At 39.1% G+C, this 26,135-nt stretch overlaps 1 protein-coding gene and 1 long non-coding RNA gene across 8 annotated transcripts in view; one reads left to right on the plus strand and one right to left on the minus strand.

Annotated features, from left to right (window-relative positions):
• Nucleotides 1-26,135, minus strand: part of PLAG1 (PLAG1 zinc finger) — a 51,234-nt gene that overhangs the window by 8,438 nt on the left and 16,661 nt on the right. For 2 of the 7 annotated variants that reach the window (XM_032296131.1, XM_032296128.1), the window contains exon 2: nucleotides 1,802-1,900. The gene's annotated coding sequence lies outside the window, so the exon portion shown is untranslated. Of the gene's footprint in view, nucleotides 1-1,801; nucleotides 3,712-10,366; nucleotides 12,201-20,107; nucleotides 20,178-26,135 lie in introns of those variants that run through there. The other 5 variants (XM_032296125.1, XM_032296127.1, XM_032296126.1 and 2 more) reach the window with 5 other exon arrangements.
• On the plus strand, nucleotides 13,320-24,984 carry LOC116563491. The gene is made up of 3 exons (XR_004274421.1): nucleotides 13,320-13,361; nucleotides 15,562-15,567; nucleotides 24,931-24,984. It is a non-coding gene; the product is annotated as an uncharacterized LOC116563491 (long non-coding RNA).

The raw sequence follows: 26,135 nt of genomic DNA on the forward strand, positions 1-26,135 counted from the left end.
TCTTTTTAAACAAAAAATTCAAAAATGAATTAAAACCTTTAAAAATCCAACAAAACATAGTAAATATTATAGACTCTATTTCTTAGGTTAAGAAAACTAACTCCTCAAAGTTCCAGTTCTTCAATGTTTGTGAAGGCTAGTTGAGTGATGCACCTTCCTTCCTTTTTTTTTTTTTTTTTTTTTTTTTGAGACAGAGTCTTACTCTGTCGTCAAGGCTGGAGTGCACTGGGGCAATCACAGCTCACTGCAGCCTTGACTGCCCTGGCTCAAGCTATCTTCAAGTGCCTCAGCCTCTGGAGTAGCTGGGACTACAGGTGCATGCCATTATGCCTGGCTAATTATTTTTAATTTTTTTGTAGGTACAGGGTCTCACTATGTTGCGCAGGCTGGTCTTGAACTCCCAGGCTCAAGCAGTCCTCCAGTCTCAGCCTCCCAACGTGCTGGGATTACAGGCATGAGCCACTGCACCTGGCCTGTGATGTACCTTTAAAAGACTGTAGAAATAATACTTGCAACCTCTTTCAAAAATGTCTGATTTTTTAATTGAAAACTTGAATATGACTAAGTGACTGTTAGCAACCACTAATCAATTGAATTTTTCATCCTATTACATGTTTAAAAAAAAGAAAACCAACTTCCTTATATCATCTGTGTTTTGACATCAGACTGTCTGACACTGACACTTGCCATCATAAGCTAAGTATATTAGGCTGACTTTCACGATTCTAGTCATACTTTCACAGGAGCTCTAAATAGCTACATTTTTGTAAAATTAACTATGTTACAACAGGTCTTACTATATTTTAATGGAAAGGCTGTTACTAAACAGGCAAAATACAGCAATTATCCACTCACTTGATATGGGTAAGTTAATCAGTATTTGCTTCAAGGGTCTTTCTTTATTAGGTAGATACAGGCAAGGCCTTTGTGCTATTCAAACTGTCTAAAAATCCACCTTGCAGTTTAAAAGTGACATTGACACAATGCAACTGACATTACTAACACTAACATATGCTCCTTTTGTTTTAGACTTTCTGGATCTCAAGGACTTCTTGCTCTTTTTCTGTTATATTCTCATTTAAAAGTTAGCTCCTCTGCCTCCCTCAGAAATATCTATTATACAGCTATTCTGCTGTAACCAGTAATGACGCCACAAACTGGTATAAAGCATTCTGCCAAGGCAGGAAACAAACTTTAATTTTTATTATTTGATTTCCTAGCATGATACTTTTATGCACCTATTTAAAACATCATGGGAAACAAGTTGATCATTTTCCAATTGTAAAATCTACATGGAATGCAAAGTATCTAAATCCCTGTATATAACTAATATTTGAAAATACTTCAAAGACTGGTCATATTTGCCATTGTGTTATAAAATCCAACTATAATGGGCAGAGAATTCCAGTTAAGAAAAACAACTTGTAAGTTATTAAAAAAAAATTAGAAGTGCACCAATATGCAATATACAAACATTTGATTGTACTAAAATTGGTGATAATCAATATGGAGTAACAAATGAATTCTGTTATCTTTGGATGTACATACTGAGCAATGAAGATTGCACTGATTTCAAATATTACACTTTTCTAAGACCAGCTGAAATTTTTTTCATGGCTGATAATAACTTTATTTTAGTATATTACAAAACTCAAATTAATTATCACAGGTGCATTTTGAACTATAGGATAAGGTTACGAGCTCAATATCTAATAAAAGATCACATTCATAATATACATATCAGTCTAATACTTTACAGGTGCATGCATACAATTATAGTGATTTTTAGTTTAATGCATACCTGATTACAGATGGAAAAAGCCTCAGACTTTGATCTTAGCCAGTCCCATTGACTCTTCGTGGAAGAGAGTGGAATCCAATCCTTCCCATTTTGGCCAATCTATGAAAAAAAAGTGAAAATGGACTATCCTCTAAACGGAACCAGTGTGTAGATGATGGAAAATACAGGATAAAAGAATTGCGGTTTCATGGCACATGCTTACATTCCATACTCTGCTTACGAGTCATGCATTAATTTTCACCAACTATGTATGTTTATTAGGTCTAAGCACATTTACATGACCAAATAAATGCATATATAAAAAGCAAAATAGTATTACCTAGATAAATAGCATTTGTGATGCTGAATGACTCCCCACTTCTTTCCCAAGTTCATTTATTTATTTTTAAAATCTAACTTACCGACGGAATGGGTATTAGGGTTACTGCTTATAAACCAAATGATCAAAATTTTATTTAGTTTATTAATGTTATGGAAGTGACAAACTTAGGCCCCTTTTGGAGGGTACATCTGGAGCCACCCAAAGAACAACAGGCTCCCGGTGAAAGCACTCACACCCATACTGTGGACACTAGCACAACTGGGGCTTCTCAGAGTTACACTTTTGCTATCTGCAACACCTGCCAATTTATTTTTCAGAAGGCTGCAAGGATGGCTGAAATGTAGCAACAACTCTGCACTCTTTAGATTTCAAAAGCATGCAAGAGAAGTTAAATATAGATTTGCTGCAGACTAGGGGGGTGTTAGGAAGAAAGTATCATTTGGTTTTAGAGGTCATTGTTGAAAACACTTAAAAAAGCTTAAAATGTGTAGAAGTATCATGATCATTAGTAGACTGAGATCATACATAGGAAAAAATCTGTTAATAATTCTTGATCATACAAGTAATCATGAAAAGAATAATGGTCAAAAGGCAGAATAATCTAGAATTATCTATTGTAGAGAGCACAAGGCACAAGAGATCAGTAAACTCAGAATATTTTAAAGACGAACATTCAGAAATCATGATTATAAAGAGAAAATTAAATCAAATAAAGTATAATAACAAAAGGATATGTTAATGACAGTTTAAATAAAAATAACTTTCAAATTCTTAACACCAATCTAAAAATGTCCCCTGCAATAAAATTTTGCTACTTGAAGAATTTGATGATGTCTAAATAAATTATTTAATAGAAGGCATTCAAGCATCATTATAAAAATACTAAGGGTATATCTGAAAGCAGCATTATTTTTACAGTTTAAAAGACAGAAACACCAAAAATTTAGACCTATAAAAGATATTTTAAACATTAAAGCAAAAGCTCCATTCTTTTGTAAAGCACAGGACATGCATAAATGGAAGAATGAAATTCTGCACATCAAAATTACAAAATAATAAAATTAACTTTATAAATACTTACTTGCCCAGAGCACATACTGAGTTTTTTGTAGGTTAATTAAGGATATGAAAGACCATTTTGTGGGTATTGTTATTTTAAGAATATAAATACCTGACACGTGTGGAGTGTTTTCATCTCTATTATCTCCCTGGAATTCAATGAATCTGAGAGGTGGATGTGTTTACCATCACTGCCATTTTAAGGTGAGCGGCCCACAGAAGATGAACAACTTGACAGCGTATGTGTGGTAAAGAAGGGATGAATGCCCTAAAACCATGACTTTACTTTTTTATTCTACTGTTTTCTATGACAAGGCAGGTTAGCAAACCAATTCGCAAGTGGATAAATCCTGTCACTATACTTAAAAGACCAGAAGAGGGGGTCGTGCCTATTTTCTCTTCTAGAGTTGCCAAATATACCAAATATCCAAAAGGAGTTAAATTAAGAACTTAAAATTTTAAAAGACAGTTTATTAAGTCAGTTTTAAATAATTTAAACAACTATTAATGTAAAATAATAGCTAATACCTCTGAGTGGATAACGATTTGGGTAGAAACAAATAGAAAACCCAAGTTAGTAAACAGTAAGTTTATATATTTTTTCTCCAATCCATATATATTTTATTGCATCTCAAATACATTCATAAAATCTTTATTTATGCTTATTGTTCAATGGCATTTTACATTAAAAACTTTAGCATCTAAGTATTTCAACACAGTTTAAAATTATGTATCATGTGACATATACCAATAGTCTAGAAATTACCCATGCTATATATTTTACAATCTAAAATAAAATAACACACCAGTCATTTTACTTTGTTAAAGTTCTTAATTTCCTTACATTGAACCTATTTTGAGTTCTTATGAGTTGCCAAATAATTTCAAAGTTCTGTTAAATATTTCCCCCCAAAAAAGAAATCAGGACTGGTTAGAAATAATTATTTGGATGGATATAATACAAATATACAGTTTGTATTTATGTAAACATATCTGGAAAGTTAGATAAAATTATCTGTATATTCTCTTATATATTATTAAGAAAAACTTATAAAGCACTAGGAGCACTATTCTGAAAAGTATAGCAAAACTTGGTTTTATACCTGCTTTTCCTTTCTACTTAAAACAAAAACAAAAACAAAACTCATCAAAAAGATTTGGTTATTGTGCTTTTCTTTCTTTTTTATTTTTTAAGATGAAGTTTCACTCTTGTTCTCCAGGCTGGAGTGCAATGGTGTGATCTCGGCTCACCGCAAACTCCGCCTCCCAGGTTCAAGTGATTCTCCTGCCTCTGACTTCCGAGTAGCTGGGATTACAGGCATGTGCCACCATGCCTGGCTAATTTTGTATTTTTAGTAGAGACGGGGTTTCTCCATGTTGGTCAGGTTGGTCTTGAACTCCCAACCTCAGGTGATCCGCCCGCCTCGGCCTCCCAAAGTGCTGGGATTACAAGCGAGAGCCACCGCGCCCGGCCAAGGTTAGCTTTTTGAGTGATGAAAATTTTTCTTTGCCTTGATCTGAAGAACTGTGAACCAAAGTAGAAAATACATATACCCATTTCAAAGTGCCCTAAGATGAGCAGCAGTTTAGAATAACCCCTTCCAGTTTTTACTGGTACCAGAAGAGGCATTTTTTTCCCAGGGCAACTTCACATAAACAATAGTTAGAGAGTATGGTGTGTTTGTGCACACGCACACAGGTTTACCTTCCAATGTTTTACATTATTCTAAAACAGTGACTCATATAGAAAACTAACAAGCAAAAATGAGTCATATATCAGAAGATCTACTAAAATCTATTCCTATGAGATACCAGCAAAAGAATAGGCCTGTATTGAAGCTGTTTCCATAGTTCTGATAAACATTTTGCTAAGAGATGTGAATTTTTCACTTACCTGCATCAATAATTCTTTCATATTTAAAAGTCAAAGATTTAGCTAATTAAGGGCAAATACCATCAACATCAAAGTTTTATTCTCCTTTATGCTAATAATAAGATGCCTTTAGTAATTAACACAGAAAATGTCAAAAATTTCCTTAAATCAGGTTTTTTATATAGGGTAAATAAAGTAGGTTGCAAAAGGAAACTTACCAGTTCTTAATATGGTAATTGACGTGTATGCAACACAAGAGAGTTTTGAATGATGTGAAAGAATCTATTACTAAGATAACAACTGAAGGCGGTCAATTTTGAAGTAAGGGCAACAGTATACTTAGAACTCCTTTTTAAGAAACAACTTCGGTGTTTCTGTATAATTTCTAAATTTTTATAGCATTCACTTTCCATAGGTTTGTGGAATCACTTATTTGTGACAAATAACAGGATAAAAACTATCTTAAAATAATGTAAGAATGAAAAATAACTGTAGACAGGACAAGGGCAGAGAGGTTATGCCAGTATTACTCACTGCTGTTTCTCATAAGAGGCAGTTAAAATGACTGTTGAATGAATGAAAAAAATTAAAACAGGGCAAGTGCTTACCAGGACCACAATGACCTACAGGCTTGCTTAGTCACCGCAATAGACATAAGACAGAATTTATAGTTGGCCCTCTGTATTTGTGGGTTTTGCATCCACGGGCTCAGTCAACCACAGACTGAAAATATTTTTTAAAAACTGCACTTGTACTGAACATGTACAGACTTTTTTTTGGTAATTATTCCTTACACAGTACAGCATAACAACTATTTACATAGTATTTACATTGTGTTAAGTATTATAAGTAATTTAGAGATGATTTGAAGAGTTCATGAGAGGGTGTGCATAGGTTATATGCAAATACTATGCTATTTTATATCAGGGACTTGAGCATCTGTGAATTCTGGTGTCCCAGGGAAGTTCTTGAACTAATCTCTCATGGATATCAAGGGACAGCTGTATATATCTATATTCAAGTCAAACATAATGTAGTATGAACACAATGTGGTCTAACAAATTGAATAAGCTAACAGAACAGTATTTTGTTTGAAACTAAGCAGCTATTTGAAAAGTCGTAAAACAATAGCAATTATAATAGGTTTTTAAAAATACTTATTTTGCCTCAGAAAACAGAAAATGTTAATACTAAGAAATCAACTAATACAAGTAGATAACATTAATTTGGCTCGCATTTCTAATAAAAATTTCAAAGTGAAAACATGCCTGGTGCCTGAATTAGTCCCTGGTGGAGGCGGAAAGGACGAGACTCTCAGATGGGCTGCTGGTCCCTACAGAGGGGAACAGAGAGGAGCCAGAGCAACTACTGAGAAGCAGGAGACATAGCCAAGACATGCGCTTAACTCGCCTGAGTTATAGCAGGTCCCCAAAAATGCATTTTATAACTAGAATGTGGAAAACTACAGTATTTACTTTCCTGAATTAGATGTCATGGTTAACTAAAGTTAATAAAAAATAAGGAGGCCCTTTCTGAATTAGTGTGTTTTATATTTTTAACTCATTTTGAGCAATTCATTAACATATAGCTCTAGAACATCTTTTTGAAATTTACCATAAAAATGAGCCTTACCGATGTTTGGAATGTTTTATATTTAGTATACAGATAATAAAAACTAATTGAGAGGTGAGGGGCAATGGCCTGTCTGTCTATAAGAACCAACAGGAAAGTCAATGAATTCCAAAGTGGAATCAGGAAACCCCAACATCAGTTCTCTTATCTGTACAAGTAGGATGTTCCTTTTCAGGCCACTTATTTTCTAGAGTACCCAGAGAGAATGAACAGATAACCAAATGAAGAAGGAGTATCAAATGAATTTTATCTCCCAATCCAGACATATTTTCCTTGGTTATTTATTTTATAGAGCAAAAATACCACATTAAGTTAAAAATTTCTTTTTCTCTTTTGAAAGCTACCTTTTATTCTTTTTGGAGACAGGGTCTTGCTCTGTCACCCAGGCTGGAGTGCAGTGGTATAATCTTGGCTCACTGAAACCCCCAACTCCCAGGTTTAAGCGATTCTCATGTCTTAGTTTCAGCAGCAGCTGGGATTACAGGCGTACACCATCACACCTGGCTAAATTTTTGTAACTTTAGTAGAGATGGGGGTTTTGCTATGCTGGCAAGGCTGGTCTCAAACTGCTGGCCTCAAGTGATTTGCCCGCCTTGGCCTCCCAAAGTGCTGGGATTACAGGCTTGAGCCACCTCACCCAACCAAAAGCTCCCTTCTAATGATCCATAACTTACAAGTACTTCATTTTCACTGCTATGTGGGGTGGTGATGGGGGAATTCCCTATGATTATGTATTTTTATCAAAATAAAAAGACTTAAAAATACAGTGGTACAACAATCAGGTATTTTCATTTTCTTCACATAGGGCCATTAGTATTTGCAAAGAGGAAATGAAAAAGAAATTGCGCAAAAGGGAAGCAATGATGCCTTAGAGACAGCAAAGAAGGGCAATTATATCTGAAAGCAAAGTAAGATTGCTTAATCAATACTTTATTTTTGGAGAATTTCCTGTGCTCCTTTTTTTTTTTTTTAATAAAACATTCCCCAAATATTGGTGATCTGCTTCTGATTACAAAGTAGGTAGCCCACAGGTCAGCTCAATCTGAAAACTGCAAGTATCCCAAATTGTCATAAGTTCTTGATCTTACTACCATTAACCCCTTAAGTTTCTGGGGGGTACAACAAAAATGTTTGATACCAATTATAAAAATGTTCGCAATGAAGGACCCTAAATGTCCGGAGAACATACCTCCATTCATGTATGGTTAATTGCCTAATGCTATTAAAATCGAAAATACAGAATAATCCAGGTATCATGTTTGAACTGTCAGGCACCCATATTGAATCTATAAATTCAAACACAAAGGTAGACATCAGACATTTTATAAGAAAAGCACTAAAGAAAGAAAGATTTACTTAGCTATAAATTTAAGTTTTACTCAGCTATAAAAGCTCAAGCAACAAATTAGTTTTAAGCCATCTCAAAGTAAAATGCACTTTAAAGATGGGCTTGTGCTGTGGCATAAATGTGTATGTGCCGATGCTTGAGCAGCACTACAAAATGTAATGAAAACAGAATTCACAGCCTGGTTCAGGTCTGCACGTGCCATCTATCTGTCCTCCGTAGCTTATGCCCATGAGGATGTCCAGGATAAAATCACTTCTAGAAACAACCATTTCTATTTATTCCCACACAGTTAAGGGCAAACAGGATCAGTTCTTGGCAAAACTGTAATCAGGGGCAGCCACTTTCTCCTCTGCCTCCAGAGGACCCGATGGACACCCTGGGCTAGAACAATTAGAAGAGATTTGTTATCTACATTCCTTGACCATTTCTACTTGATCAAGAATGACCTTAAAAGCCTTACCTCTTTGAACCTTTTACCCTTAATATGGACTGGAAAGCTCTTCTTGAAATGTCTGACATGGCTCTCCCCCAGCGACAGTAAATTCATCTGCAGGGAGGCTATTACTCATCCCTGTATCCCCAGCACTGTTCAGTGCCCTAGCATGTAGCAGACATTTGATAGACACTTGTTGAACAGAACTGTGGTCCCTTTAAGGTAATTTCAGGAATCAAAGCTAGCAGGTAAATATGTTTCAGGTCTCCTAAAATTTCAAATTGGTTATAAAGCAAGCTCAGAAGACAAGCCCCATAGAAATACATGGTTAGTTTGTTTTGGCAGAGAGGTAAGAACTTAGGGAAAGCAACACCGCCACTTGGGAGTCCGTACTGCTTCTATGTCCCCAGGAGAGGCATCACCTGCTTTGGCAGACCTCAAAAGCCAGGGAGTCTCGGGCATGTGCTACCCAGAGCCCACCAAGCACAGAGACAAACCTGGCAGCACTTAGCCTGCCTGAATGTTCAGAACACTTCTGCTTTAAATGTCCTGTTCCATAGCTCCTTAAGCACATGGAACCTGTATTGATCACGATTTATCATTTAGAAATAGCCAGTGAAGTTCTATAGGAAGGAAAAAGGAACAAAGTGAAATTCAAAATCTTTAAAAGAGGATATTCTTCATGTGAAAATAAAATGTGAGGGTCATGTTTAAAATATCAGAGAAGAGTTTCAACCGATTATAGATTAGGAGAATAAAAAAGAAGAAAACCTGCACAAATATAGTTTGGTTAAATAAAACTAATCGCTTTTTTCTAGCTACTAAAAAACAACTTTATTAAAACAAGTTTAAACTATAGTAAAGTAGAAAAAGAAAAAAAAATCTATAACTCCTAACACTAAAGAACCATTGATATCTTTTTCTTTATTGAAAAAATAATTATAGTATACAGACATCTAAAATTTTAATGCTAAGTTGATGTTGATGCTTAAACTCCATAGAATGTTCTTTTTATAGAAAACTGTAGCCAGATTAATTCGTGCACCTTTAATTCGATTGTCAAGCTCTGTTCATGTATCTTGTGAAACCCTGCCCAAGGCCTCCTTTCCCCCATCTGCCCTCAGTGAAGAGTTTAGGAGCCCATCTGCTGGTATCTGGCACAGCCACAATTGTTTTTTTTCCCATTCTCCCCGTCCTAGAGCTGGGGGCCCTGGCCTCTTAACCTCTACCCTATCTTGAAGGTCGTGCTGACAGACTTACCTGGTACCAAATCCATGTGTGCCTGAATTTCCAAGTATTGCTACACCTCGATTCTGTGACACTGAGCTGCACCTACAGGTTGGGAAATCTAGATACTTGTGTGTGTCCTCGTCCCAACAACGCTGGCAAATTGCTCTCGTTGCACTGGGTTCCTTATTCTAGCATCTGCCACATCCTTGTGAGCAAGTCTAATCCCCCTTTCCACCTGCCCATAGGTAATAGATCTTTCCCAGGAGACAAAAATAAATAAATAAATAAAAATTAAAAAATAAAAAAAAGATATAAGGGCAACATGGGACAGTATATCACTGAGCCAGATTTAGAGAAAGAAGAGCTTAAAAGTTCATCTGTGGGCTATCTGGGGAACAGGAACAAATAAGTTTTTACAGCAGCTATGTGTTTTTGTGCAGAGTGAGGAAGATTGCTCCTTGCTAGTGTTCCAAGCCTCCCATTTGACCATAATCATTACTGAAGTCCTGCTGATCACAGTACATACGGATAGACCCTAAGATCGTAAGTGGCATGCTTATTATGTGGCATGCTTTTCAAAGCTTTTAATATCGTATCTTATAGTATTTAGGAAGTGGAATAATTAATCACTTTGAAAGTCATGCCATATAATGATAAAAGCCACCTACCTGAGGCCCTGCTCCAAACTCTAGCAAGGCAGCCTTACTAATAGACCGTCACAGAATGAAGCATTCTGGGTGCCAAATACGGCCAAGGCAGCACCAAGAGGCAACCTAAAAAGAAAAGAAGAGTTAGTGTGAAATTCCAAAAGTCAGGCCAATCTAGTTAATGGCATTGAACCAAACTGTTTTCAATCCATTATCACTTATTCACATTCTTTGCACTTTTATTGAAAAATCTATCTTAAATCCTATTAAAAACATTTATAAGTACAATGAGAAATGAAAAGTATAAAAATTAATATTCCTAGATTTATATATTTTCCACCGAATCACGGTTATCTAGATTATTCACATTTTTATTTGGATACATTGTTTCAAGTTTACTGTCATTTCTCAAAACTGCTGCTTATTTTCTTTATGTTCTAAACACACCCATTATCTTCTCTGCAACACAGTTTTCAGAAAAACCTTTTGTGGTGTCTATCTTGTCCTTAACAATCGCTATGGGAGAAATCTTGCCTCTTGAGTGCTTTCCTCAGTCCGAGACCAGGCCATCTGTCCACAGAGAAGAGTACAAGCCACTGAGCACTCTAAAGCAGAGGCGGAATAAGGAGCCAGGGACAATTTCTGAGCTCTTGAATTAGTCTTTATGATGTGATTATTGCTTGGTTTCAACTGAATTCCCAGGTCATGTCCATCTTCGACAACATACAAAGAAAATGCAAAATGTATTCTGAAGTATTCAATGTTTTGGGTTATCTTCAGCATCTTTCTGTTGGTGCAGGTTATGGAGACCAACCTCTAGGGACATTAACTAAGAGAGAAAAGGAAGCCAGAAGTTCGATGCAGAAAATCACCTGCTTCATTTCTCTAAACCAGAGGGTCAAGGCTCAATTATACATGGTTACTACTCTACTAAGACGAATGTCTGATACTGATGGAATAAACATGACCAACAGCTATTATGTATGGTGCCAATCTGACTTACCATGGGTGCAGATAGACATGATTCTCGTTCTGTAGGAGCACACAAGCTAGTTGTGGCTGCAGAACATATACTTTTTGTCAAGTTAAGAAATAGAAATGTCAAATACAATCTGCCATAAGGTTGTATCAGAGTGACAAATCAACATTTGAAAATAGTATTATATGGTATAAAAAAGTACCACAGAAGATCAGAAAAGAAAATAATATTAAGGATATTTGATTTTTGCCTCAAAAAAATGTACAACTAAGAGAGGTGAGGTTAAAAAAAAAAAAAGTGTGTGTGTCATTATAGGGGTGGGCATGATTGCCAAAAGAAGTCAGAGATTAGAACCATAGGTGATTAGATTCTAAGAAGACCTTCTGGCTGCCGTGTAGCGTACTTTATACATGCTTTATGGATTCAGGTAAGAGAAGTGCCCAATGGGCTGGACTGTTCACACTCATGTACTCCTTACAAGATGTTTGGCAACCGTAAATCATTGAATGGATTGAAAGCACTGAGAATAGCAAATACTTGGGAAGGTAGGACCAGAGAGGAGAGAAAGGAAGTGCTAGTTTGAAAGAGACACAGAAGATATGTGTTGGAGTTATCCAAAGCAAAGATGAAAACCACCAAAAATAAGATTTACTGGAAGTCCGGTTATGTGCCTAACAGTATTCATAAAAAAAGATATGAGGAAGAAAGGCAACGATAGTTGTACAGCCAACTCTTACAGAGACAGATTCAAGCCAAATTACAGATTAATTATTGATAGAGCCTAAAGATCACCTCTATGAGGCAAAATCAGGTAATTTAAGAGGAGAAAGAGCAAAGATAGAACTTTTTTTTTTTTGAGATGGAGTTTTGCCCTTGTTGCCCAGGATGGAGTGCAATGGTGCGATCTTGGCTCACTGCAACCTCTGCCTCCCAGATTCAAGTGATTCTCCTGCCTCAGCCTCCTGAGTAGCTGGGATTACAGGCATGCGCCACCATGCCCGGCTAATTTTGTATTTTTAGTAGAGACGGGGTTTCTCCATCTTGGTCAGGCTGGTCTCAAACTCCCGACCTCAGGTGATCCGCCTACCTCAGCCTCCCTAAGTGCTGGGATTATAGGCGTGAGCCACTGTGCCCAGCTTGAACTTTAAGGAGAAGGAAGAAAAAATGTGGAAGAAACCACAAAAAGATAAAACTGCTAATAACTACAGAACTGGTGCATAGGTTCCCCACTTAGGCAAGAAAAGTTATTGGGCGGAAGGCAGTGAGAGAATGGGGGAGGGAGAATGAGAATGAGAATGTGTAAAAAAGGACAGCTCAATGGTGATAAGGAAATGACATTCAACAAGACGATGTTTTCCTTCTAGGGGCTTTGCACTTAAAGAGAAGAGGAAAACAAGGTAGGGGTAACAAAGGGAGAACTCTAGATTCCAGGGAGAGACTAGAGAATGCATCCATGCTGAAGATAAAGAGGTGGGGAAGAAACTGGGGCATTCTTGGAAGAATCAGTGTAGACTGGGATCGACAGAAGAGGGAGAGGCTTTTGCCCTGGATAAGAAAAGAGGCTTTCAAAAAAAAAAAAAAAAATCAAACTAGACTTAGGAGGGAGGTATATGCAGCCTGCCAAGTTTTTTTGGTAGCAAAGGCAAGAAATGTATGGAGTTTGCTCACCTTGGCCAGTGCTGAGTAGAAGGGTCCTATGTCTGAAAAGAATGAGAAAGGAGAATGGCACTTGGCTAGGGAAAATATGTGCCTTTGAGAGAAGCAGAGGAGTGTTCAGGGTATCTTGAGGGTTTTACAAAAACAAACAAAACTTGCAATAACGGATTAAACTACTTAGGTACTACTGATGGGAGTGTAAATCGTTGAAACTTTTCTGGAATATATTGTGCAATGATGTAATCAAAGCCATTTAAAAGTTAATATATGTTGACCTGATAATTTATTTAGAAAAATTAAAGCAAAAATATAAAATATTTGAGTTTAAAGATGTTCAGCTGGGTATGGTGTTGCATGCCTGTAATCCCAGCATTTTGGGAGGTTGAGGTGGGTGGACCACCTTAGGTTAGGAGTTCGGGACCATCCTGGCCAACATGGTGAAACCCTGTCTTCACTAAAAATACAAAAAAATTAGCCTGGCGTGGTGGCGGGCACCTGTAATCCCAGCTACTAAGGAGGCTGAGGCAGGAGAATTGCTTGAACCCAGGAGGTGGAGGCTGCAGTGAGCTCAGATCGTGCCATTGTACTCTATCCTGGGCGACAAAATTGAAACCCCATCCCCCCCAAAAAAAAAAAAGTTCAAAGTATATTTTAAGATTAAAAATTGATAATGTCAAATAAAAAGGGTGAAGTGTGAGATGCATGTGATAGAACCGCTATGCAGCCATTAAAAACCACGCAGTTAAAGAATACTGTAATCCCAGCACTTTGGGAGGCCGAGGCAGGTGGATCACGAGGTCAACAGATCGAGACCATCCTGGTCAACATGGTGAAACCTCGTCTCTACTAAAACTACAAAAAATTAGCTGGGCATGGTGGCACGTGCCTGTAATCCCAGCTACTCAGGAGGCTGAGGCAGGAGAACTGCCTGAACCCAGGAGGCGGAGGTTGTGGTGAGCCGAGATCGCGCCATTGCACTCCAGCCTGGGTAACATGAGTGAAACTCTGTCTCAAAAAAATAAATAAATAAATAAATAAAAATAAAAAAATAAAATAAAAATAAAAATACTAAATCCCCCGGGAAAGAGCAGTTAAAGAACAGTAAATCACATGGGGAAAGTTATAATGTTAAAATTGTAGAAAGTGGGACACACAATAAATATATACATTATGATTCTAATTTTTTAAAAGTATGCGCTTCAAACTAGCTCTCCCTCTCCCAATACTATTAAATGTACGTAGGTAAGTTATAAACGGCAGATTAGGAAGCTTTACACTTTTCTATATTATACAAATGTCTTTATAAGCTTTATAATCTTTACAATGTCTCTACAATTTTACAAATGTCTTTATAATCAGAAAAAATTATTTCACCAAAATAATGTTTTTTAATAAATGCTGCTGGAAAAGTTTGATATCTACACACCAAGAAAATGAACTTGGAATCATATCTCACACCATATAAAAAACTTAACCCTAAATGGATCATGAACCTAAATGTCAAACCTAAAACTATAAAACTTCTGGAAGAAAACAGAAAAATGTCTGTAGCATTTATTTAGTCATAACACCAGAAGCGCAACCCATAAAATAAACACACTGATACATTTCATCAGAATTTAAAACTTCTCCTCAAAAGACAATGTTAAGAGAATAAAAAGGACAAACCATTAGAAGATTAGAACAAGGGGCTGGGTGCAGTGGCTTGTGCCTGTAATCCCAGCACTTTGGGGGGCCGTGGCGGATGGATCACCTGAGGTCAGGAGTTCGAAACCAGCCTGGCCAACATGGTGAAACCCCATCTCTACTAAAAATACAAAATTAGCTGGGTGTGGTGGCACATGCCTATAATCCCAGCTACATGGGAGGCTGAGGCAGGAGAATCACTTGAACCTGGGAGGCAGAGGTTGCAGTGAGCCGAGATCACGCCACTGCATGGCAGCCTGGGCAACAGGGTGAGACTGTCTCCAAAAAAAAAAAAAAAAAAAAAAGATTAGAACAACATCTCTGCAAAGCATATACTTGATAAATTACTTATATCCAGAATATATAAAGAACTTCTGAAACTCAACAATAAAATAAAACTCAGTTAAAAAGATCTGACCAGATATTTCACCAGTGAAAAGACATGAATGGCAAAGGAGCACACGAAAAAATCACTGATCATTAAGGAAATGCAAATTAATACCACAGTGAGATAATGCTATCTACCCATTAGAATGACCAAAATTAAAAACACTGGACAGTATCAAATACTGCTGGGAATGCGAAGCAAATAGAATTCCTATCTACCATGGATAGGAAGGTAAAAATGGTACATTCCTTTAAAAAACAGTTTGGCAATTTATTTAAAAGTTGTACATGTGTCTACCATATGACACAGTCATTTCACATCTATCTATTTACCCAAGAGATCTGAAAACATAAGACTTCACAAAGACTTGTTCATGAATATTCATAGCAGCTTTGTTTATAATAGTCAAAACTAGATGCAACCCAAAGGTTTATCCTTATGTGAATGTATAAAATCAAGCTGTAGCCAGGTGCAATGGCTCATGTCTGTAATCCCAGCACTCTGTAGGCCAAGGTGAGTGGATCACTTGAGGTCAGGAGTTTGAGACCAGCCTGGGCAACATGGTGAAACTCCATCTCTACTGAAAATACAAAAACTAGTTGGGTGTGGTGGCATGTGCCTGTAATCTCAGCTACTCAGGAGGCTGAGGCATGAGAATCGCTTGGACCTGGGAGGCTTGAACCCGGGAGGCGGAGGTTGCAGTGAACTGAGATCACACCACTGCACTTCAGCCTGGATGATGGAGTAAGACTCTGTCTCAAAAAACAAAAAACAAAAAACAAAAAACAACACCCCAAAACAAAAATAAGTTGTAGATTCCTATAATCAGCAACAAAAATGAATAAGCTATTGATACACACAGTAATATGGATGAACCTCAAAATAAGTATGCTGAATGAAAGAATTTAAGCAAAACAAAAAGTACATACTGCACAATTCCATCTAAAATGGCTAGGAAATGCAAGCTTCTCCATAGGGACAGAAAGCAGATCAGTGGTTACTGGGGACAGGAGGTAGGATAGGGAGGGATCCATCACAAAAAGGCATGAACAAACTTTTAGGAATGATGGATATGCTCACTATGGTGATAATGGCGATGGTTTCAGGGATGTACGCATATATATTCAAAACTGTGCAAGCACACTTTACATATGGACAGTTTGTACAATATCAATTATACTCTGCAACACTGTTAAAAACAACAAAATGGCAGAGTTTTCATATTATAAAAAACAAAATTAATGATGAGAAACTTATCATCATATAAATTTATAGAGTTATGAAAATAAAACTTTCTGCAAACTGATAAACTAAAATCCTTTAAGGGCAATGACTCGAAATGACTAAAATCTTTCCATCACATTCAGAGGGAGGAAAACAAGAGGAAAGGAATATTGGCTTGAACGTGAGTTGCATTCATTCCTTACTAGAAAAGGATATGTATCTAGGCAGGTTTTAGAGGCACATTCTCAGCTGTCAAACTTGGAGGAAGCCAGTTCAGTTCACCTGTTGCGTTATGGGCTGGCATATCACACTACATGATTTAAAGGCTCCAAGAATACATCTAACTGGAACTGAGACCTACAGATGATAAATAGTTCTGGGATAAGTTCCATTTATCAAATACCAAAGGAAGTACCCACTGAAGTGTTTCAAGTCAGCCTCTGCAGAGACTTTTAAAAAATGTCCATCAGCAGTTGCCTTAAAAGAAAGAAGTGCCATGCTAATTGATAGGTTTGCCTTTGATTAATTCAATAAAACAAATGAAGTAACACAGAAGCCAAGATAATAAAAGAACAAATATCAGTCAAGCATGGGCAGGTACTCCAGGTAAAGGGGGTCACAAACTGTCCAGTACGTTTAGGTAACTTCAGGAGATTCACTGTTTTTGGAGCTAAGAGCAAGAGACACAGACTGGGGCTCTGCAGAAGATAAGAAGGGTGAAGGAGCCATGTATGTGTCTTGTCACCAGGGCCTTAACCTTTAAAAATTATTTGCATAATTTACAAATTAACTTAAGTGTAGGTGCCTATACAACTTGCTTCCCCATTTTTAGATTCTTGCCATTTTTAGATTCTTCAGAAAGCAACCAGTCTTTGTGTGCCTTTGTTGCTCTCTGAAAAAATTAAGTGGTCTCTCCTTTCAGTTTCTAATTATGCTTTTTTCTTTTTTTTTTTTTTTTTTTCCTCTTGAGATGGGATCTTACTCTGTCACCCAGGCTGGAGTGCAGTGGTGCAATCTTGGCTCACTGCAACCTCCACCTCCTGGGCTCAAGTGATCCTCCTATCGCAGCCTCCCGAGTAGGTAGGACCACACGTACATGTCACCATGCCCAGCTAATTTTTCATATTTTTGGTAGAGACGGGGTTTCGCCATGTTGCCCAGGCTGGTCTTGAACTCCTGACCTCAAGCGATCTGCCAGTCTTGGCTTCCTAAAGTGCTGGGATTACAGGCCCGAGCCACCATGCCCAGCTGGTTGGCACTTTTTAAAAAACAAAACGTGACCTTCCCAAATTATTATTATTATTATTTTGAGATGGAGTTTTGCTCTTGTTGCCCAGGCTGGAGTACAATGGTGTGATCTCAGCTCACTGAAACCTCCGCCACCCAGATTCAAGCGATTCTCCTGCCTCAGCCTCCCGAGTAGCTAGGATTACGGGCATGCACTACCACGCCTGGTTAATTTTGTATTTTTAGTAGAGATGGGGTTTCACTATGTTCCTCAGGCTGGTCTCGAACTCCTGACCTCAGGTAATCCACCTGCCTCGGCCTCCCAAAGTACTGTGATTATAAGAATGAGCCACTGTGCCCAGCCTGACCTTCCTAAATTATAAACTCACTTAAGCCTTTGCAGTGTTTGCTGACAGTTAATTAACAAAATGGGGTTCAAACCCATCAATGCAAGTCCTAGGCTCCTCTTTCTTGAAGCTTCAGCACCAGGATCTGGGGTGGCCCCTACACTTCATGACAACACACTCCTCAGTTTGCCCCCATTTCCCTGGTCTCCTTCCCTACTGTGATACAGAGATGTATTACACAGAGAAGGTCTTTCCATCATTTCAGACAGTATAGTTCTGGAAATCACCTTTGCACTGCTACTTTAAAACTCTGACTCGGAGAGGGCCCCCAAACACAAATCCTTGCCCTGATTCAGAGCCTAACGCAGCGCAAGGGAAGAGGAGCAGAGAGGCGAAGGCAAGAATCAGAACTAGGCTTGAATCCTGTCCGACCCTCACTATCTATGTAACTTTCAATGACTTATTTAGTCTCTCTTCAGTATTTTCCTCTGTAGGACGGGAATAAATACTTAACTTGCAGTACTGTGTAAGTTTAAGTGACGTATGTAAAGTCTTTAGCATAGTTCTGAGGACTCAAAGTGCAAAGCTATGGTACTCAGAGTGTTCCTCAGAAGTAAGTGCTGCCCTGGCCTGATATGGACTTAAAAAATAAGGGTTTGTTTTTGTTTTGGCACAGGCTCTTATACAGAATCACAGTCAATGGAGTCTTTGAAGGACAAACAATGGGTATATTTCCTGAGAAGAAGGCTCACATATGAGATTTGTATTAAAAGTGGTATTTGGTGAAGTAGCATGCTTCTGATCTTCTTACCTTACATTTTATGGTGGCCATGGTCATACATAAACCGAAATCACAGCTAAAATAAAACTGATCCATGGGAAGCCAGCAGTCACTCTGCATGTTAAATTGAAAAGTAATTTGGGTAATAATGTCATTATTGACTATTTAACAATGGACTGACCCCTGTATATGGCTTAACTTTGGTTGGTAAAAGATGATAATGTACCTGTGAAAATATAATTACTAAAAATCAGAAAAGATAGCTACATATCAGAAAAAAATCTACTCAATTGAGGTTCATATGAACCAAAATTCCATACTGTTAGTTCTACAACATAGGATGCCTCTTTCACATAGCCTCTCAAAGTCATTCCCTTCTCTTGTCCTCCTCAAATGAAGGCAAGGATTGGCAAGAGGTTGTGTGGAACTGAATCCCATCTTGCAGAGCCATTTGGTATGCAGGGAAGATGGAAGGAGGGGCCAGGGATCTGATATTGGGAAAAAAATGAATACTCAGCTAAGATTCATAACACGAAGGAGGCTGCTCTAACAGCAGTAACTTCGCAGTCTCAAAACAAGCAATGCGTGATAGTGATGATTCTACATTATTACATGTGTCTTCTTCTTACACTCTGTTTTCCCCTTGAAGAAGAAATGTTTCTACACTTGATCTTAGCCAAAATGTCAAGAAGCAATTGAAAAAGAAGAAATGTTTCTAAACACAAGATGCAACTTTAAGTAAACTTACATTAGGTCCACCTTATCAGTGACACAGTGTATGTTAAATTTGTCTACAGGCACCCATCACAATGCTGGACTCATTTGCTTTCTTTTGCTTTAAAAAACTTTACTGGCATTGACCATAAAGGAATGAGTGATACCAAGACCTGAGTCATGTCCTTTCTCATGTATCTACCTGTGCAACATTAGACATGATTTTTTTTTTTACCTTTCTTTAACTTTCATATTTTTAACTGTAAGAAGAATACAGTTGATTCTTGATTAATTGGGTAACTGGGAAGCAGGGGAGAAGGCCATCAATAATCATGGCTAAAACAAAGTTAGACACTGTGATTTGCTGACCAGTGGTCCCTTTGCTTGTTGAAATGAAACCTGTGTGGATAATATAAAACTATGGATTGATCCATGCTTGGGGAAAGGGGAAAAGATGACTCCAGAAGTAACAACAACAACAACAAAAAAAACCAGCAAAGAAACTCTTGGTTCTGTCTCCAGTATCTCCCACTGGGTCCCACTGAAGACTGCAGAACGTAAGCTCCACCAGAACAAGATCCTGCTTTTTACTGCCCGTTTCTGTATGTCTAGTACCTACAACAGTGGATCCATACAGGGGTACTCAAGAATGTGCTGAATGAATAGAAAGAAGATGACAGGAAGGACAGGAGGAGAGCTTTCCATGCTGTTGGCCAAATGAACCCATGGAAGAAAACAGTTGTCCAATCTATTTGCTCACCTTTGTGAATAACTGGGAATTGACAGGATGCTTTAAATCTGAAACTTCTCTTGGATTTCCCTCGAGTCTCCTGCAATCAAGAAGACATTGTTTTCTTTCTTGACTTGACCCATCTGCTACAGATACCAGGACACTGCAGTCACTGTTGCCATCTTGTGGTCATGTCTAGAAAGTTCGTCTTCCCAGTATAGTCCCCCTATCTGCACAGAGCTCTGGGAAAGGGCTATAAGAACAAACTTACAGATAAATAAATCCTTATCATTTAATTTAACTATCAAGGAATCATGACGAACACAAAGATTAATCAGTCACCAGTTCTACCATCAGGGAGCTTGTGGTCTGGTAAGGGAGGTATCCCAAAAAGATACTCATAATTTATAATTATTGATAATATAAAACAGAAGGTAGAAGATACCACAAGGTAAGTATAGATCAGGTACAGTGGGAATTCACTGAAAGAAAAGATCTTTCCAAGCTTTGGAGATGGGAATTTGGGAGGAAAGAGCTAACTGAACACTAAGATTGAGGGGAGGTAGGATGTGGACCTGCACAGGTGAGGCTGGAGAGGTGGTTAGTGCATCTCAGCCAGCGGGGGAAAAAGAAAAGTGCAGACTAGGGTAGAAACACTTATTCCTCCTGCGACTGGAGCTGATGTTAAGGAAAGCGGTGGGAAGGAAGGCTGCAGAAAGGCAAGGCTGGAGCCAACTGGAGCCTGAGAGTCGCTGCTTTAGCAAGTGTAACTGGAGATGGAAGCGCTGTGGGATGGTCACTCAGCCAGCGGTGTGGAAGCAATCTCGCCTGGTGACTGCAAGTCATGTGGACTAGCTCATGGCCTTGGGTAAATGACTTAACCTTTCTTCAGTTTCAGTTTTCTCAGCTCTAAAGTGAAACAATGAAGCCCTACAGAGTTGTTGTGAGGGATAAATGATACCGCATGTAATGTAAAGCACATAACATAGAGCGTGGCACGCCAGCAAAGGTTTTGAAGAGCAGGGTAAGGATTAGGGGGAAGATGGCATATGGCAGAGACCATGGCACCACAAGGTGTGGAGAGGGGAAAGGAGTGACCATCTGGAGAATGGACAGAGTGGAGAGAGCAGTAAACAGGTCGAAAGTACGCCACTGAGTAGCAGGGAAAGCCAGGAGGCTCTAGGGTCACAGAAGCCAAGGGAAGAGAATGTTTCAAGGAGGCAGTGCCAAGATAAGGACTAAACCCTACTTCCTCCTGGTTGAGTGACATGCAGGTTTTTGGCAATCTTGAAAAGAACTATTATACTTCGGGGGAACCAGAATGGAAGCTGCATAAGGAAAGGGAGTGCTGCATGAGGAACCTGGGGCACCCAGTCCACATCCCTCTTTGGAGAAATGCTATCAGCTGAAGGGGAAGGTAGAGAGGAGAGTGAGCTGTCACTATTTTATTTCTTTTTTTTTTTGAGTCGGAGTTTCGCTCTTGTTACCCAGGCTGGAGTGCAATGGTGCAATCTTGGCTCACCGCAACCTCCGCCTCCTGGGTTCAGGCAATTCTCCTGCCTCAGCCTCCTGAGTAGCTGCGATTACAGGCACGCACCACCATGCCCAGCTAATTTTTTGTATTTTTAGTAGAGACGGGGTTTCACCATGTTGACCAGGATGGTCTCGATCTGTTGACCTCGTGATCCACCCGCCTCGGCCTCCCAAAGCGCTGGGATTACAGGCGTGAGCCACCGCGCCTGGCCCCTTATTTCTTAAAAGATGGCAGAGATTTGTCATGTTTAAATGCTGACAGGAGGGATCAGGTGGAGAGGGAAAGGCAGAGAAAGGATGGACTTAGAGGGGATGGGATACAGGGCACAAGAAGAGATAGAGGAGGACAGGCGTGTGCAGATGCTGAACCAAAGAGCATCAAGGCACAGGAGGAGGACACAGACGGTAATTAATTTTGCTTCATAGAGTAGGTGACACATGCGCAGGTTTCAGGGATGAAGTAGGTGTTGGTCCAGTGGACTAAAGGGGTAAGAACATTCCAGCAGAGGAAACGGCACGTGCAAGGGCACGCATGGGCAATGCGGTTGACATGCTGGAGGAACGTGGGAGCCTGGCACCATGGAATATAAAGGAATGGGGGGATGTTCCCATGACAGGGCTGGAGAGTGACCGAGGAGGGGCAAAACACCACAGGTCCCGGACTCGTGCCGTCACTGCAGGCCTGCTTTACACGCACTGCTTCCAGATCACCCAGTAATGTTACTGTCCTTGGTCATCTGAAAAAGGCAAGAGGAGAGGACTCTCCCAGGGCTGGGAGAAGGCAGGTGAGATAGAGAGCAGTGGAGAAGCGGAACATTCTAGAGCACCAGCAGGCGCTAGCAGTGGCAGCAGGGAGCACATAAAGCCTGAGTAAGAGAGAAGGAGGCCCAAAAGCATACACTGTAGCAGCAGAGACAAAGTCAGCATGAGCAACGAAGGAAACAGAGGCAGAAGACGCGAGCCTGTGGTCAGCAAGGGCCATTTTAGGATTCAAATTCACAGGGGTGGGGTGTTCCAGACAATGACCCGACTTTATAAGCATTATGCAAATGTAAGGTATTTTTAGTATGCACTGTAATTTCAGAGCAACTTGATTGTGACTTTTGAATGTCCTAATACTTTAGATTCTCAATAACTGAAGGTGCCAAAAGAGGTGCCAATTTGAATCCTTTTTTTAAAAAAAGGCAAATCATTGGATAATGTGAATAACTACTCCCTTAATTTATCTGCTTTACTAATTCCAATTAGTTCAGAGTTTGGCAGGTGTGTTTTTCTCTCCACCTTAACAGAACCCATGGTATTGACATAGGGTGATCTTTCATTTATCTGGCAACGTCAATGATCCAAAACACAGGAAAAACAAACAAACAAAAAACAGAACGCAGGTTCTAAACAGTCAAAGTAGATGCTACAAATCCATACATATCAATCACTTCAGTGGGTACTATTCACCCTCATTCAGTGACAGTCTTTTAAGTAAAACCATAACAAGTTGGGTTACCTGGGATTTTTGGAATGGGGAAGATGATCAACCCCAGGTATCAAAGGGAAATGCAATGACAGCAGGTAGGTGACTGCTAAGAAGGAAAAACACAAAAGACAAACTAAGACAAAATAAACCAACAAGTGTAGAGAGAGACAAAGTTGCTGTAAGTGGCTGTGGCCCATGGTGGGGAAGGTGAAGGAAATGGGGACTCCTGTGTACCACACTGGAAGTCTTCCCTGGAGATCAAACCCGTCATACAATTGCCAAACCAAAGAAACGTGGGCACTTATCTTTTTGCCCACTCATTTTACACCTAAGCACTTAAGGAATAACCTGAGACACCCATAAAGATTCATGCCTGAGGCCATTCATTACTGCATTATTTAAAGACTGGACTGGAAACTACCTACTCACCAACAACTGGGGAAGGCTAAATAAACTGTAGTCATTCATTCTCAAGTGGTCTAGTTTTCGAGGAATACACCGAAGTAACATATAAGTACATGGAAAAAAATCTTTATACTGTTTTGGTTTTTTAAAAGATATAAAACAAAGAAGATCCCAATTCAGTTTTTTAAAGTTTTACATAGTTTTGAAGAAGAACATTCCAGAAGGAATTATTTGTGAGTATTTAATTCATTTTTTTAAATGATGGGAATGCTAATTCTACAACATAATACTATAGCTATGGTAAATAGCTATATTTACTATATTGGTAGCAATGTTATCCTGATTGCTTATGGTACTTAATTCAATATGCATTTCTTCCACATTCAATCTTTCCAACTTTCCATTTTAAGAGACTATAATGTGTTTGGAGGCAAAGAGCAGAACCTGAAGCTTACAGAGCATGTAAAGGGTGCAACAGGGATGCAATCTGCAGAACTCAGACTTGGGGGAAATGCTACAGGACAGACAGATACAAAAACAAAAGACAAAACAAAACAAACACTTCTTCAACAAATAACTTTTAAGGGAGGAAAAAAATGAATAATGCTGTGGGTCAAAAAAGACTTAAGAGACATATCAACTAACAGTAGGTATGGACCTTAATGGATTTGGATCATGGAAATCTTTAAAAACAATTAAGAGATAACTAGGCAGATTTGAACACTCACTAGATAGTAAGTGATATTAAGGAATTATTTGTTCTTTTGGAGTGTGAAAATTGTATGTAATTATACCTTTAAAAAACTGTATCGTGATTACACCTTTAAAAAGGGTCTATACTTTTTGGAAACACCAAGAAATATACAAACGATATGAAATAAGTGTATCAAAAGAGTCTGCAAGAGAGGCAATGGGTGTGGGTAGGGGATGGAGGAAACAAGACTGGGGGCGGAGGAAACAAGACTGGGGGCTGAGGTGTGGTAACTTGAAACTGGTGATGGGTATGAGGATTCGTTCTGTTGTTCTCTGTACTTCTGTATATCTTTAAGATATTCTACTGTAAAAAGTTTAAAAACAAATTCTCTAAAGGCAGCACGACACTTCACCCTATGCAGTGAATCTATACGTACGTGTACCACAAGCTCTGGGTGCATAATAAAAACTGGTTGACATTGACAAGTCAGAAAAGTCAGAAATGATTTACACAGTTTATGATGTTTACATCTTCTGCAAACTAAGGAATGCACATGATCATTTTTGCACCCTTGACCCTGCTACAAAGGCCACACACCAATCGACTGATATTCTCCTCTGTTGAGGCTAAACAGTTATTTCTAGGCATTTGAGACAGATGTACATGTAAAACAGTAGAAAATGTTTTCATTAGGTAAACTATTTTTTAGAAATAAATATTCCTGTAATCCCAGCACTTTGAGAAGCTAAGGCTGTTGGATCACTTTAGGCTAGCAGTTTGAGACCAGCCTGGCCAACATAGCAAAATCTCATCTCTACTAAAACATACAAAAAAAATGTGCTGGGTGTGGTGGTGCACGCCTGTAGTCCCAGCTACTTGGGAGTCTGAGACAGGAGAATCACTTGAACCCAAGAGGTGAAGGCTGCAGTGAGCTGAGATCGTGGCACTGTACTCCAGCATGGGTGACAGAGCACATGTCTGTCTCAAAAAAAAAAAAGAAAAAGAAAAAGAAAAAGAAATTTTGCTATTAGCAAGCAAGTATTCAGCATATGATGACTAGGTATTTTTTAACTAATAAAGGTGGAGAATAAATGAGCATAGCAAGATCAAGGAGCTGTATCAGGCCAAGGTGGTAGAAAACGGTGGCTCATAGAAGCAGTGGGTACACTACAGAGGGAGAGACTTGGGTCATGGAGCAGGAAGGTGGAGCAACCAGGAAAGCATCTGCTGGACTGGGCACTGGGTGAGAGCGAGACAGACAGGAGAGAGAGAGAGAGAGAGAGAGAGAGAGAGAGAGAGAGAGAGAGAGAGAGTGTGTATGTTTGTGATGTGTGTATGTGGTGCAGTGTGTGTGTGCAGCAGGGGGCCATCATGAAACCTTTGCCAAAGTTGCTTTGGGGGAGTGGTGAGGCAGGAGTCTGCTGGGTGTGGTTCGAGAAACACGTTAAGGCCTGTAGGGGAAAGAGAATGGAGATGGCAGAGACAAGTGAAGACTGAACCGAACCGTTCTGGTCTGGAGGATCTTGAACACCTCCACTGGCTGAAGGGAAAGAGTCAGTGGGACTAAATGTGATCCCTTAGTCAATGGGACAGGGAAACAGTGGATGAGCCTTGGGCAGAAGAACAGAGCTTCTCCGTAGCCAGGAAAAGGAGGGTTAGAATGCAAATAAGGTAGGTGGTGAGAGAAGAGGCTGCGGTGGGTGCACATCTGATAGATTCAATTTTCTCAGTGAACTTGGGGGGTAAAGTTATCTAATGACTATGAGAAATTTCTAGTTTTTTTCCTTTCTTCCTTTGAGCCTGAGCCTTGTTGTCTAGGCTGGAGCATAATGGCACAATCTCAGCTCAACACAACCTCCACCTCCTGGGTTCAAGCGATTCTTGTGCCTCAGCCTTCCAAGTAGCTGGGATTACAGGCATGTGCTGCCACAGCCAGCTAATTTTGTATTTTTTTT

This window comes from Sapajus apella, unplaced genomic scaffold, assembly GCF_009761245.1.
Source record: "Sapajus apella isolate SASKATOON/1434 unplaced genomic scaffold, GSC_monkey_1.0 scaffold35, whole genome shotgun sequence".
In the NCBI taxonomy this organism is placed as follows: Eukaryota; Metazoa; Chordata; class Mammalia; order Primates; family Cebidae; genus Sapajus; species Sapajus apella.